Source organism: Oenanthe melanoleuca, chromosome 3 (genome assembly GCF_029582105.1).
Source record: "Oenanthe melanoleuca isolate GR-GAL-2019-014 chromosome 3, OMel1.0, whole genome shotgun sequence".
In the NCBI taxonomy this organism is placed as follows: domain Eukaryota; kingdom Metazoa; phylum Chordata; class Aves; order Passeriformes; family Muscicapidae; genus Oenanthe; species Oenanthe melanoleuca.
The window spans coordinates 17344782-17359318 of record NC_079336.1 but is presented as its reverse complement, the minus strand read 5'-3'; the positions used below and the strand labels follow the sequence as shown (position 1 = coordinate 17359318).

The following is a 14537-nucleotide window of genomic DNA, read 5'->3' as shown; positions in this document are numbered from 1 at the left end:
ACTTAATTTCCTACTCAGTAAAACTACAACAAGAGATTAAACCCTATCCCAGGCTGATCTAATACACATTTGGATTAAATCTGCTCAAGACTTTTTCTATTTTCAGAGATACTTAACACAATTTAATTCCCAGGATATATTTCTTTTCTCTGCCATTTTTCATGTAGACTTTGCAGCCTTTATTCATGCCCCCTAATAAAGCAGTGGATGTCTAAAAGTCGAATATTCAGGCTACAGTCCTTTAAGGATAATATAGATTGGTATCTGTAATTCAGAAGCAAGGAAGGTCTTGAATATTTCTCTACTGATCTGACCTGAAACAAGACAGCTCTTCACGCTAAGCTTGGCTCATTTATGTCTTCAGACTATGCATGTCACAAAGATGGCTCTCTGGTAAACTCCACAGGAAAAGTCATCTAAAAGTTTCTTTACTGAGACTGAAGAGAGATACCATTATGAGGCTTTATTAAGACAGAGGTCTAAAACTTTAGAAAATCAGCATTAAATGAAAGCTTGAGTAAGAGTTGCAAAATACAGTTCTTTCTAAAAAAGTCACTTTGAGACAATTCACATAATAAAGGTAAAGGGATAACAGTATATTGCACAAAAAAATCATTCGAGTTTTGGCTAGTTCAGTATAGAAATCAAGACACACTGGCCATGCCAACATCCAATTGGAAATCAAATCCAGTGGCAGAACACTTTCACCAGTGTATAAAAATACTTCTTTAATAATTCTCATAACTGGTCTGTGAACAACACATTGTACTTCTTTTTTTTCCTTTTCTTCAGAGCAATTTGAAGAGAACAGTAAAGTGCTTTGTCTTGGCTTACAAATCTACAGATATTAGAAAAAAATTTCAGTGAAAGTGGGGTTAGGAATTGGAGTAAGTTGCCTAAGGAAGTGGTGGAGTCATCATCTCTGGAAGTGTTCAAGAGGCATCTGGATATGGCACTTGGGGTTATGGTTGATGGATGATTATGGAGGTGCTGAGCTGACACTTTGGCTGGATGATCTTGATGGTCTCTTACAACTTTGATGATTCTTTGAAAACTTAAATGGCCAATTTAACATATTAACATTTCTTGTATCTGCTTTCAACTTCATCTTCAAACTGCCATAAATCTGAACTGTGTCAAGGGTACACAAAATGACTCTCTTTTTTTCTGTTTCTAGTTGGGTGTATGTTTGCGGTTTCTTTACAACCTTGGGTCTCAGTTCTAGCTTTGAAAATATATAGGCACTCACTGCTTTGTACCTTGCCAACTTGGCTAGGATCCATTTTAGAGTCTGCATGGTGACTGAGTAAACGAGACATATATAAAACTGTGCCTGCTTATATCTAGAAAAGCTACATCAAAGCCTTAAAGAAGGAAAATAACAGATAAATAGAATACAACATCTTGCTCATACATGCACCCTTGGTATGCTACTATACCAGCAAAATTTTATCTCTTTTCACATTCAAAAATAATTCTTTTTAAGAGGGGGCTCAAAACAAACTTCCAGGGTTCAGTATGCCTGAGTTGTAAAGTTAAAGACTATTCTACTACTTCATTAAGAATATGGAAATTCTTTTTCTCAATTATCAAATTAATAGTGTAATTAATGTAATTTTTGCATGTGCTTATCCATTTGTTACCACATAAGAAGAATCATTGATTTTCCAGTTCTCTCTGTGAGGCAGTAGGAAAGCATGAAGCTGCCCTTGCACTTCTTTGGGAACACAAACTATCACATGCACTGCTTTTCCCTCAGAATCGAAATCACAGAATATTCTGAGCTGGAAGGGACCCACAAGGATCACAGAGTCAAGCTTTCAAGTGAATGGGGGTTATTAGCACCATGCTCTGACCCACTGGGCTCATCTCAGTAGCAACACACTGAGACCTCTTTCACTGCTGGTGACCAGCAGGGTCCATCTATCTTACTGTATTAATCTGCTTTTTCACATTTGATTGCTACTTTTAGTCACAAACTAAACAAGCACAGCTTCAAACCACAGAAACAAAAATCACAACAGAAATTGTAAATTGCAAGATAGCATAAAATGCCCAGTACTCAATCCCAGATTTCCCAGGGCTAAGGCTGCAAAATTAACATTCCTATGGACTATAGTAGTTTGCAAAATCTATAGCAAAAGGACATGAAGTTACAGTGTTATTTTAAAAATATTCAAATCCTGCATGTACGAAAAGATGTCATTAAAGTAGCCTGTATCTATCATTACTAACTTTGCTAATTTTGAGCATTAGTCAGAAAAAAAATCCACAGTGTAATTTCTAAAAAATAAATGGGAAGATTATACACCTTGATGGAGCTTCCTTTAATAGAGTCCTTTGGATCTACAGACAAAGAATAATTTGCACAAGTCTCACCCTTATACTGTAAATCATGATTTTGAGGTAGCAGGCAAGTAGCACAGTATTTCTGGTAGCCTGGTGGGATGCAGTGGTGAATGAGGAAGCAGACTGTCCTGCAGTGACATGCATATTCACACAGCAGAAAGCAGCAGTACACATCCAAGCAGGCCTCCTGTGGCATACTTTAATTCAAATTATTATCCCAGCTTGCAGAATCTTTTAAGAGATTCAAAACAAAGAAACAAACAAAAAAAGTAGAAGTTCGTATTTGAAATACGAAATTGCATTAGTCTGTCTTCATCAATTGGGCTACATCAAATGCAGCATTATCACCAGGTCAAGGGAGATGATTCTCTTGCTCTACTCTGGTCATGTGAGAACCCATCTGGAGTGCTGCATCCAGTTCTGTTGCTCCCAAAATAAGAAAGATATGGCACTGTTGGAGAGAATTCAGAGCAGGGGCACAAAGTTGGTAAGAGAACTGGAGTACCTCCTCTATAAAGACAGATGGAGAAAGTTGGGGTTGTTCAGCCTTCAAAAGAAAAGGTTGAGTGGACACCCCATAGGAACTTTCCAGTATCTGAAGGGAGCCTACAGGGAAGTCAGAGAGAGACTCTTCATCGGGAACTGTAGTGACAGGACAAAGAGTAATGGGTACAAACTGAAAAGGGAGAAATTTAGGATAGATAAATAGAACATCTGCTTAGAGGGTATTGAAGCACTGGAACAGGTTGTCCAGAGAAGGAGTGGATGCCCCATCCCTGGAAGTGTCCATGGGCAGGTTGGATGGGGCATTAAGCAACCTGGTCTAGTGGAAGGTGTCTCTGCTCATGAAAGGGAGATTGGAACTAGATGATCTTTAAGGCTCCTTTCAACCCTAACCACTCTATGACTTACAACAGCAGTGGGGTAAGAAACTCCAGGAAAGAGGTCCAGGTATTGTTCACTGCATCCAACAAGGTTTCTACTGCTTCAGTGACGAATGAATCTTTGGTCTCTTCATGTTAATCAGATACAAATCCATGATATGGAGAGATATTTAAAAAAATGTGAATCTTCTAAGTATTACTAACGCTGTATTCAAATAAGCTGATACTTTTAAAGTAACTAAACCTGAGAATTTCCTAAAATCCATCTATAGTACTGAAATGAGCTGTCCATAGCCAAAATCTCTTAGGTCAGTAGCCAAAGCAGCCTGGTTCACCAACATGCATTTAAAATGTGGAAAGTTAACGTTTGTTGTAGTGTTGGTCCTTCAGTCTACTTTAATGCATTTCTGGGATCTAAATGATGCACATTTAGCCTGCTCTCTGTGTGGGGCTGATTTTCACCTCAGTGCATAAAACACTTAATTATAAAACATGTCAAGTTTCCAAACAAGAATCAGAAGCTCTCCAGAAATACCTTAGGATTGATTTTGAAGCACTCTAGCAAAGAAAACAAAAAGTTAACAGCATCTGTCTAGCTCAGGAGGCTGAAATGGGAGAAGATTCTGCAGGCACCACAACAAAAGAAATGTTTAAAGAGGGATTTGAAGGGGAATAATAGAGAAAACTGAGATAATATTAGGATAGTGCTTTCAAAATGAAGGAAAAGCACAGAAGAAAATGCCTATATGCTTCCATATAGGCAAGACTTACAGTGAGTTTGGAGGAAAGAATCAGCTCACTAATAAAACTGAGATGAGAGAGAAGAGTGTATTTTATGAAAGACTTTCAAAGCTCAGTGATGCATGTTAATGTAATGCAGAAAAGGCTAGGGGACAAAAGCAAAGAGGCAGGTGACTATTAACTGAAGCTGCAGTGGTCACAGAAAGTTTTGATGTTCAACCGAACCCTCTTATTCCCATTTCTTAGAGGAAAATGCCACATTAAGTACAAGGAAGAAGCAGTATAACACAGTAAAAAAGAGACACTTTAAAATTCAAATCTAGGAAAGAAAGACCATGAAAGAGGATTCCACAGGGTGCCTCCATTCTGATGGAGGTGAAAGAAGCAGAAGTCAAATGAAGGAAGACTTAGCAAATAGTCTGGGTAAGCTGCTGTTCTGGCAGACCCCACTTCAAAACAGGGACTGAATAATGAGGAAATGAAGTCCAGAGAGGCTCGTTAACACAAGTGCCAAAGAGAAGAGACATCTGCAGCACAGATAACTCTAAGGACTTCAGGATCCTGCTTGGGGAAGAACTATCATAACCCAAGGGCTCAGTTCCCCCAGAGGAGCACAGGGACTCTAAGCTCTAACATAAGTGATTAGTTTTAACTGATACATTTGAGCTAATGCTGCTAGGGAAACAAAAGCCAAGCTCTTTTCTAATCATCTGCAGGATGCATATGTGCACATGCAAAAGGATGAACATCACTGAATGCTTCGCTTTTTGCCTTTAATTGCATCATTTATCTAAGATATTTAATATATCCTCTGTATTTTTCTTCCAGAATGACAATGCAGCTTAGCTAAAAAGGCAAAGTGTGATGAATTTGTATGCACACCAACCCCCCCTTTATTAATATCTGTTGGTGATCGCCATGCAATTCTCAAGACCTGACTTCTTTCTAATTTACTGTATTGTACTAACAATTTCTTGTGATTTCTTGTACAAGGTTTTTTCCTAAGGAAGCAGTAATAAAATAAAAATAAATTTTGAGGCTGTGATCTTGCTTGTCAAGCAAAGTATGTTCACAACACTGAAGAGGAACATGGCATGAAGCCCACACCCCACCCCTTTCCATCAATATCTGAACTAGCCTCGCTATAGCTTAAAGATAAAGCATCTCTTAGTTCCACTACAGTGTCCCATCTCAATTTGTATTGCAATTGCAATGCAGATACACCCCAGTTTTGTCTCTGTCTGGAGCCCCCAGGCAAGCTATAAGCTTGCCAACATTTTGGTTTATTTCCTCTGAGGACATTTAACTCAATTAGTATATGGTGGCTGGCATTTCACAGGTGAGATGAAAGATAAATCGTGCACTCTGGCATTTGTGTATTGAAGGTTTCTTTTTACACAGATTGGAAAGTGTGATATTGACTGAACTAATAAAAGACTACTTGAATTTAGAAAAGATCACAGGAATAGAATCTATTAAAAAAGACAATTCCTTTTCTCTCTATAGAGTCCAAGTGTGTGTGTGTGTGTGTGTGTGTGTGTGTGTGTGTGTGTGTGTGTGTATGTGTCCACACACCTCTCCTCTGCTCCAGAATTTTTTTTCTTTGACACTGGAATATGGAAAGACGTTGGGTTGTTTGTTGGTTCTTTTTTTCAAGTAATTACTATTCTGATTGTTCCATCCATTTTTTAGCAACCTATATACTGAAAGGCTTGTTTATCATCCTATACAAATTAACAGTGATGTTTCAATACTTCTCTGTATAGAGCTGCATTTTTTCTACCCATTTCTATGTACTTTCTACTGCTAAGCACTTCAGAGAGCTACTTGGCTATATATTTTTTTCCTGAACTAAGGCCTTAATTCACTACTAAACACTGTTATGATTATGAAAAGTAATGGTATTTGGTATGATATTATAATTAGGCATCTTGAATAAGTTTCACTTTCAGTATGTTGCACAACTGAGGAAAAAATGCTGGTCCAGACACAATAAATATTGTTTTGGACAATATTTAAAGCCAGGAAATAAATGCACAAACGGAATCTACTTTATTTCATACTCTTTACCCAAGGTTCTATTTTAAAGGAAGTAAAAAAAATTAGATTAACTCCCACAGAATATTGTTTCATTCTGCAGCCAGCAATACATGCCATGCCAGGTTAGTACCAAAAAAATTACTGGAGAAACCCAGTTCAGAAGTAATTCATATGTGCAGAGCAAGAACTGCCTTTTGCAGGAACTCAGGGAAAAAAAAGAGGGTATATCACCTTTGGAAAAAGGGGCAGGCCACTCAAGAAATATATAAGGATGTTGTTAGGTCATGCAGAAAGAAAATTAGAGAGGCAAAAGCTCAATTAGAACTTAATCTGGCCACTTCTGTAAAGGATAATAAAACATGTTTTTATAAATACATTAACAGCAAAACAAGGGGCAAGGAAAATCTCCACTCTTTATTGGATGCAGGAGGGAATAGAGTCACCAAAGATGAGGAAAAGGCTGAGGTACACAATACCTTCTTTGCCTCAATTTTCAATAAGACAGGTGGTGCCCAGAACAACTGGACTCCTGAGTTGGCAGACAGGAATGGAGAACAGAACAGATCCCCTGTAATCCAGGAAGAAGCATCTGGTGAACTGCTGAGACACTTAGATGCTCACAAGTCTATGGGAACAGATAGGATCCATCCTAGGATGACGAGGGAGCTGGTGGAAGAGCTCACCAAGCCGCTCTCCATCATTTATCAGCAGCCTGGCTAACCAGGAAGGTCCCAGATGACTGGAACATGGACAATGTGATGCTCATCCACAAGAAGAGCTGGAAGGAGGATCCAGGAAACTTGGATCCTGATGAGGTTATGGAACAGAGCATCTTGAGTGCCATCACATGGCACCTACAGGATAGCCAGGGTATCAGACCCAGACAGCAAGGATTTAGGAGGGGCAGGTACTGTCTGACAAAACTGATCTCCTTTTATGACCAGGTGATCCACCTAGTGGATGTGGGGAAGGCTGTGTCCACCTGGACCTCTACAAAGACTTTGGCACTGTCTCCCACAGCAAAATCCTGGAAAAGCTGGCAGCTCACAGCCTGGACAGGAGCACTCCTTGTGGGTTAAGAACTGGCTGGGTGGCTGGGCCCAGAGAGTGCTGGTGAACAGTGCTGCATCCAGCTGGGGATCAGTCACCAGTGGTGTCCTCCAGGGACCAGTGCTGGGTCCATCCCTGTTTAATACCTTTACTGTCAATGTGGATGTCTTCCATTAGCAAATTTGCAGATGACACAAAGTTGGGTGTGAATGTCATCTGGTGAAGAGTAGGAAGGAGCTGGACAGGCTGGATCAAAGGGCTGAATTCCACAAAATGAGATTTAACAAGTCCAAGTGCCAGGTTCTGCACTTTGATCACAAAAACCCTCTGCAGTGTTACAGGTTGGGGACTGAGTGGCTGGACAGTGGCCAGGGAAAAAGAGACCAAGGAGTACTGACTGACAGCAGCTGAACATGAGCCAGCAGTGTGCCCTGGTGGCCAAGAAAGCCAATGGCTCCTGGCCTCTGTCAGGAATGGTGTGGCCAGCAGGAGCAGGGAAGTCATTCTTCCCCCATACTCAGCACTGGTGAAGCTGCACCTTGAGTGTTGTGTGCAGTTCTGGACCTCCAAATCTAGCAAGGATGTTGAGATGCTGGAGCATGTCCAGAGAAGGGCAACAAGGCTGGTGAAGGGTCTGGAGCACAAAATTTAAGAGGAATGGCTGAGGGAGCTGATGTTATTTGGCATAGAGAAGAAGAGGCTCAGGGACCCTCCTTATCACGCTCTACAACTGCCTGGAACGAGATTTTAGCGAGATGAGGGTCAGTCTCTTCTCCCAGGCAAACACTGATAGGACAAGAAGACAAAGTCTTAAGCTGCACCAGGGGAGGTTTAGGTTGGAATTAGGAATTTCTTCACAGAAGGGGTGGCTGGGCAGTGGAATGGGCTGCCCAGGGAGGCGGTGGAGTCACCATCCCTGGAGGTGTTTAAGAAGACTGGATGTGGCACTCAGTGCCATGGTCTAATTGACAAGGTAGTGTTAGATTATAGGTTGGGCTCAATGATCTTGAAAGCCTTTTCCAATCTAATTGATTCTGTGATTCTGTAATGCTGCAATGAAATTCCCACAAGGACTGCAAAGCAATAAGCTTTGAACAAACAAAAAGTATAAACATAATGCTTCTATTATACCTACTACTTCTCAAGTGCTGAAAATATTGGTAAGACTTATTTAAATAAACAATGTCTGAAATTACTAACCTGTATGATTTTGTTGCTAAAGTGATGCCTTTCAAGTAGATGAAGTAAAGAATTGATCTCATTCTCACTGAAATATCATGCTTTCAAGAAATCATAGTTCCTAAATGTTGAAGCTAGATTTATAAACAAGGTGAAACAATTCTACAGAACAGGCAAGGATGCAAAGCACAGCTTTAGCATCTGACAGATACAGACCCCTATCTCCTTGTTGACACTAGTCAATACTGCATGATTCATGTTTTCTAAAAAATAATTAGGAGGTTTTAGACCCAAGACTTCATTTATCTCTGAAGTTTTGAATTTCCAAACTTGCAAAATATTTACAAACAAAACTGGGAAAACTGAAGAAAGAGGGAAAAGAACATTGAATTTTTTTTTTTTTTTATTCCATGAAGATATCACTTTTGATCTTCAGAATTAATTCTGTGGTACAGAGAATCAGCCTGAGTGGCAGGCTTAGGGGATTCAGGCAATTCAGTCGTTATTACTGGATCTTCAATGTTACTGAAAATCCATAGTTAGAACTGAATTCAGTTGTCATATAAGTCATATAAGATGTATGGAAAAACCTAACTTTCTTTCGTAATAAATAAATAAAGAAATAAATATCCAACAAAAGCTCAGTCTATCCAACTGGATCCTTTTAGGTTCAGCCTGGGTCTCTGTCTGACTTTTCCTTAACAATTTCTTTACTCATTCAGTCAATACAGGAAAAAAAAAATATAAACAAAGCAGATGTGTTTATGCACATGTTAACCAAATGATTCATGTCATTCCCAATAGAAGGTCAGCAGTTACTGAAATTGTTGATATGTGTATGTGTGTAAGACAGACAATATCCCTAAATACATGGCTGATATTTGGTAAGTAGGGCAGGTAGTGAAACTGGAACAGACACTCTGCTCTCATTTTCAATCTGGGCAATACCAGGAGAATTAGAAGGGTTAAGTGATGGTTAAATTAGGGCAGAATTTGACCCCAAGGCTGTTAAAAAGCTGAAACTGTAATCAACATTTTGTTACCTACAGCTTTAAACACAGTCCTTATACAACACCACAGTGTCAATCCACAAAGACAATTATCTGTATGTTCACTTCAAATTAAAATGCAACATTGAACATCAATGCAATGAAGCTAGAACATGAAGTATTTTTTTCCAGACTCACACTTTTTTTCTACTTTTCCTACCACATTAACACCTAAAGACACGTAAGGCAAGTAGTGAAGTCGCATGGGTGGAGCCACTAGCTCTTCTAGAGGAACAAGCTTGGCACCCCTGCTCCAAATAAGGTGAGTTAAGGAAAAAGGATCATAGTATCAGCGTTCCTCCTGGAATTTATAACAGGATCCACACTTTATCTGCAATTTTGTAAGATTTAAAAGACCAAAAACTGTGATTACAGATGTTTTTCCTTCCCTTTTTTTTCTGTCCTTGTAGTGTGTTCAAAACAATCTTCTCAAGCAAGAGCACAGACTTCCCTCTTCTCCAGCCTCCTCCCACTTCTCACCTCCAAACAGGCATGCTGGAATGGATTTTCTCCTCCTTCCCTGGCACTATACATATATTAAAATAAAATGCCAAAACCGTATCCATCATTCCTTTTTTGTCTGGTGTTACTGCAGGTCCTATGAGATCAGGTGCAGAGAAGGAGCAACTTCTAAATTATACATCTTCTTGGATGAGAAGAGGGGGGAAAGGTCATTAAAGAAGACAGGAGCAAAAGGTTTCCAATTCAAACGTAAGCCAGATAGGAAAATGGTGGGAAGACAGAAAATCAGAGGGCAGGGGAGAAAGAAAAAGTGCCCACATGCTATTTACACAGACAAATACACACATACACATATAGTTAATAGGCTAATAGTCTATTAATTGAGGTGAACAGCTAATCCCAGTTCTTAAGCTTCTACTAAATATCTTAACATGAAAATTTAGCTGATGGAACAGGTTTGCTTTTCTGATTATACACCACTCTTCATAAGCAGTCGCATCTTTTGGCATCTCTAACTCTACATAATGTAATACTTAACCCACTCCTGGGGCACATAATCTCAGTTTATGTTCTTGTGATCAAATCCTTCCTGATACAATCTAAGAAGCACTTCAATTCATTATCAGTCATGACTGGGTATAATGCAAAAGCAAGAACACATTCTAGTAGGTACAGCCCATGAAAGCTTTTGAATTTTCTGGGAATGAGAGGATATTGTTCACCTTGTGCTCTCAGTAAATTATATATTTGCCTCAATACAGGGAAAATTGGCCTTTAGAGGCACTTCTACGCATTCATCAAAATGGAGCACTGAAAATGGCAGCTGGATTCTTCAGCACAGAAGATAAGAGCAGTAGTACCGGGCAGTTTGCACAATTCTGGGTCATGGCACTGATTTCATTTGGCTTCCTCTGCCTGTAGTCCATGGAGTTATATGCAGGAACACCTTTCCTCAGCCTGAATCACACAAGATCACTGTGGTATCCCATACAGACACAATATATGACTGTAATAGTGTTTTCTTGTGAACTCAGGCATTTCACAAATATTACAAAAGCACTGAAAAACTCAACAATCCGACCCATGTTCCACATTTTGTCTGGATATGACACACTAAGATTGCTGTTGCTTGACAAAGAAACCAGTGACTGACACTGCAGGTTGCACATGCTTTCACAAAAGTCTCTTCAAACTGAATAGAAATAATTTCTTGTCATGCATTTTTGAACTCTGGTCATCTTAAACCGCTCATAGCTGAGCAACATGATGTCCTTTTAACTTTGCATCCTGGTTTAGCACATTTTGTATGGTGTGCCTTGATTCTGAGTGAAATTGAACTTACACTTGAGTCTGGGAAAATGGATTATTTTGGTGGCACTGTGCTTCAGCAGACAATTCAGAACCTGATGTGACCATTCACTTTGCAAGGACTTTTTCAACATTGTAAAATTTCACTCTTCCCACACATTTTATTAAGCAATAATACTGATCAAATAGTAAAAGAATATTTTTTTTAATTGCTATTTCAAAACCTGTTTTCTGCTTACGTGTTTATTTTCCTTTCAGGCATGTCTACCACAACTTGTAATGAAGTGTACAAGTACACATTTCTTACCATGAAAACAAGACAATCTGCAAAACATATTTTGAATTAATAAACTTTAGTGATTGCAATTAGGACACCTATACTCTGCTGCATCTGTTAAGAGATACACGCCATGCAAATTATGCATGTACAAGGGATTCCCCCTAATACAGGATGTATTTCATCTTTCTTTGCCTGATTTTACAAACAGCTCAGAGCAGCTAACACTGAAAAAGAAAATCCCAGTGGGTAGTCATATATTCCAATGAGTAAATGGTGTATCTTACTTGCATAAGTGCTACTGGCCAAGAAATGTTTGCCAACATCAAACAACAAAATTGTTGAAGGCAAACAATCAGCTGGCCAATGTAGTAAGAAATAATTCACTGAATAAAGTATTTACTGTAAATTACTCTCTAACACAAATAAGTTGTTCAATTTTGATCTCTAAAAGCATATTCTATATTCTAGAGTTATAGGAAGTTACTAGTAATTGCAACTTATATTGTTAACCCACCCTGAATCACCCTAATCTGGTTTATTCTAATACTGCACAGCAATTTGAAAAAAAAAAATAAAATAAAAAAAGAAAAAAAAAAGATAAAAGAGTCTATAAATTCTAACAATTTTTCCATTGTCACAAACATATAGAATCTCCAAATACTACATTTTATATTCAGTTCTCTGAGTTAGCTTAAACTTATATAAAATCATGAGTTGGCAGAAGCTCTCTATTGTCTGTGCCCCTAGGAAGGCGCATTATTTATTCCACAAGTGCATGAATCAGTTGAATCTGTGAATTATGAACAGGTCCAGTGGTTTGAAAAAAGAGTTGGAATTACTAATGTGCAGGGCTTAATTCTTCCAAGTTGAGAGATGTGTACACTGTGCACACACACACTAATAAGCTCTTCTATGACAGGCATTCCATACCCTGTTCTATGCTTCTGACTAGTAAACACAGGTCTGGGTTACATCACCTCATTGCTTGGTTCTGCAATACTTTACAATACTTTAAAAAAACAGGGATTGTTCCTGGCATGTACATTGTGGCTGTGATATAGCAGTTAAAATATACAAATAGCTATGGACATAAAAATACTCCATTAAAACAAAATAGCATACTTATTTTAAAATATCTATTATAAAGCTACCACCAGACTGCCATCAAAAACTCATCAGGAATATTATTATTCCAGCACCTCCCCTAAAACAACTTCACCAGGGTTATATTCCATCCCTGTAGTTTTACCTCATTGTCAAACTTCCTGAAAGATTACCCTTACTAGAATTCCATGTTCTTTAAATTTAACCTCATTAGAGGTTTCAGAATTGTTTAAAGTTAAGCAACCCTACTGCAAGATAAGTAGCAAATTTTCAGTAAAATGAATATTCAAAAACACAAATTTATGGCATGAAATTGCAAAACTCATATTACCATTTTATAATTCAATCAAGATACCATGCCATGTAGTTAACAACTGAGAAATGACCATATTAAAAAAGTGACATGTTACTAGGCACTAAAAAAAAAGCTTTAATTCATTTATCAGTCTGAATATTCAATATCTATATACTGAACTCATTCTAGTATGGGATCTAACCCTTTGGGAAGTATCTTTCCAGTTATGTGACCCTCAGAGATTCCTAATCTAGTCATAGTTTTTGTTTCCCAGCATATACCAACTTTTAAAAACAGGGCTGGAGTCCCTTGAAGGGGAAAAAAACAAGTAGCAATGTTACCTACAAAATCTGATTGTTCTGTGGGTTTCTCAGACCTAAAAAAGATACAGCATTCTAAAGAAAATATATTTACATACACATTTATACAAACACATAGTTTTCTCACACTGTATAACCAAAAGGTGAATGAAAGCTCCCAGGCTCAGTGCTATTGTAGGTATGCAATGGGAGGAACCCTTTGGAAGCCTTGGATTCCAAAGAGAGGGGAAAAAAATAATAAGGCAGGTCTCTCCATCCAGTCTCACCCATAGAAGTGCATAGATAACAAGATACATGTTTAGTACCAAATTGCACAGAGTGGTGCAGCATTTTGGAGTAGATCCTTGGTCCAGCAGGACTTGGAGACAGGCTTGGCAATCAAATGGCAGTGGCAGGAAATTGTATGGATGTAGGCACTGCAGTGGAAGGTTGTTTTCTTCAGTCTTCTCAGGCACTGTCTGACCCCAGAACACCCAGAGGTTTTTGGTGTGACTTTGCTCCCATCAGGGCAAACATCTCCTGGAAGTCCAAGGAAGCATCTCTTTTTTAGGATCAAGGTGGTCATGTATTTTTATTCCTCTAGCATGCTGGGCCCACAAGAGATGATATGGCCAAGGATGTAGGCTTAAAGAGGAAGTATGGGGTAGAAGGTGAAAATCTAAGTATTACTATCATTGCTATGATGTGTTAACACACATATCTGGCTTTTCTTAGAGGGACACCATAAGGTACAAATTGCTTGGGCCCCTCACTACAAAAAAGACATGGAGGAGTGAGTCCAAAGAAGGGCAAAGGTGCTGGTGAAGCATCCAGAACACAAGTTCTGAGGAGTGGCTGAAGGAGTGGGGTTGTTTAGTCTGGAGAAAAGGAGGCCTAAGGGGGACTTTATTGCTCTCTATGACTATTTGTGGGGGTAGCCTCTTCTCCCAGGTAACATGCAACAGGACAAGAAGAAATAGCCTCAGATTGTGCCAGAGGGGATTTAGACTGGATATCAGGAAAGTTTTATTCCCTTGAAAGGATTATCAAGCATTGGAACAGGCTGCATAAGGAAATGGTAGTAGGTATGTATATATAAAGACAGCCAGACCTTACACAGATCAGCCTCCTGCCGATGTAAGCTGTATGTAAATGAATCCATAAAGGAGCCTCAAAACAATCAAAATACAGATGAAATCTAGTTAGCTACTAACAAATTTCTCATTATGTGCCTGAATTACCTGAACTTCCAAAGGATCCAGTTTGGCACTCCAGCCCTTTGTCCCTCTACTACGTCTTTCTTAAGCACACTTAAGTACTGATTTTAGATGAAACTAGGGACTAAAGAGTAAAAAGACAAGTTTCTGCGTTAAGACTGTGTCCTGTTCCTCAGATCAGGAAGCTATGGCAGTACAAAGACCTGGCTCAAAACTTGCATTGCATTTAATTTGGAGAGGTAGAGAATTCTGAACACTGCACAGAGATTGAAATCCTCAT

The 14537-nt window shown here is 38.9% G+C and overlaps 1 pseudogene; it reads left to right on the top strand.

Moving 5' to 3' along the window:
• LOC130250534 (uncharacterized) overlaps positions 1 to 14537 on the top strand; it is a 98233-nt pseudogene that overhangs the window by 60670 nt on the left and 23026 nt on the right.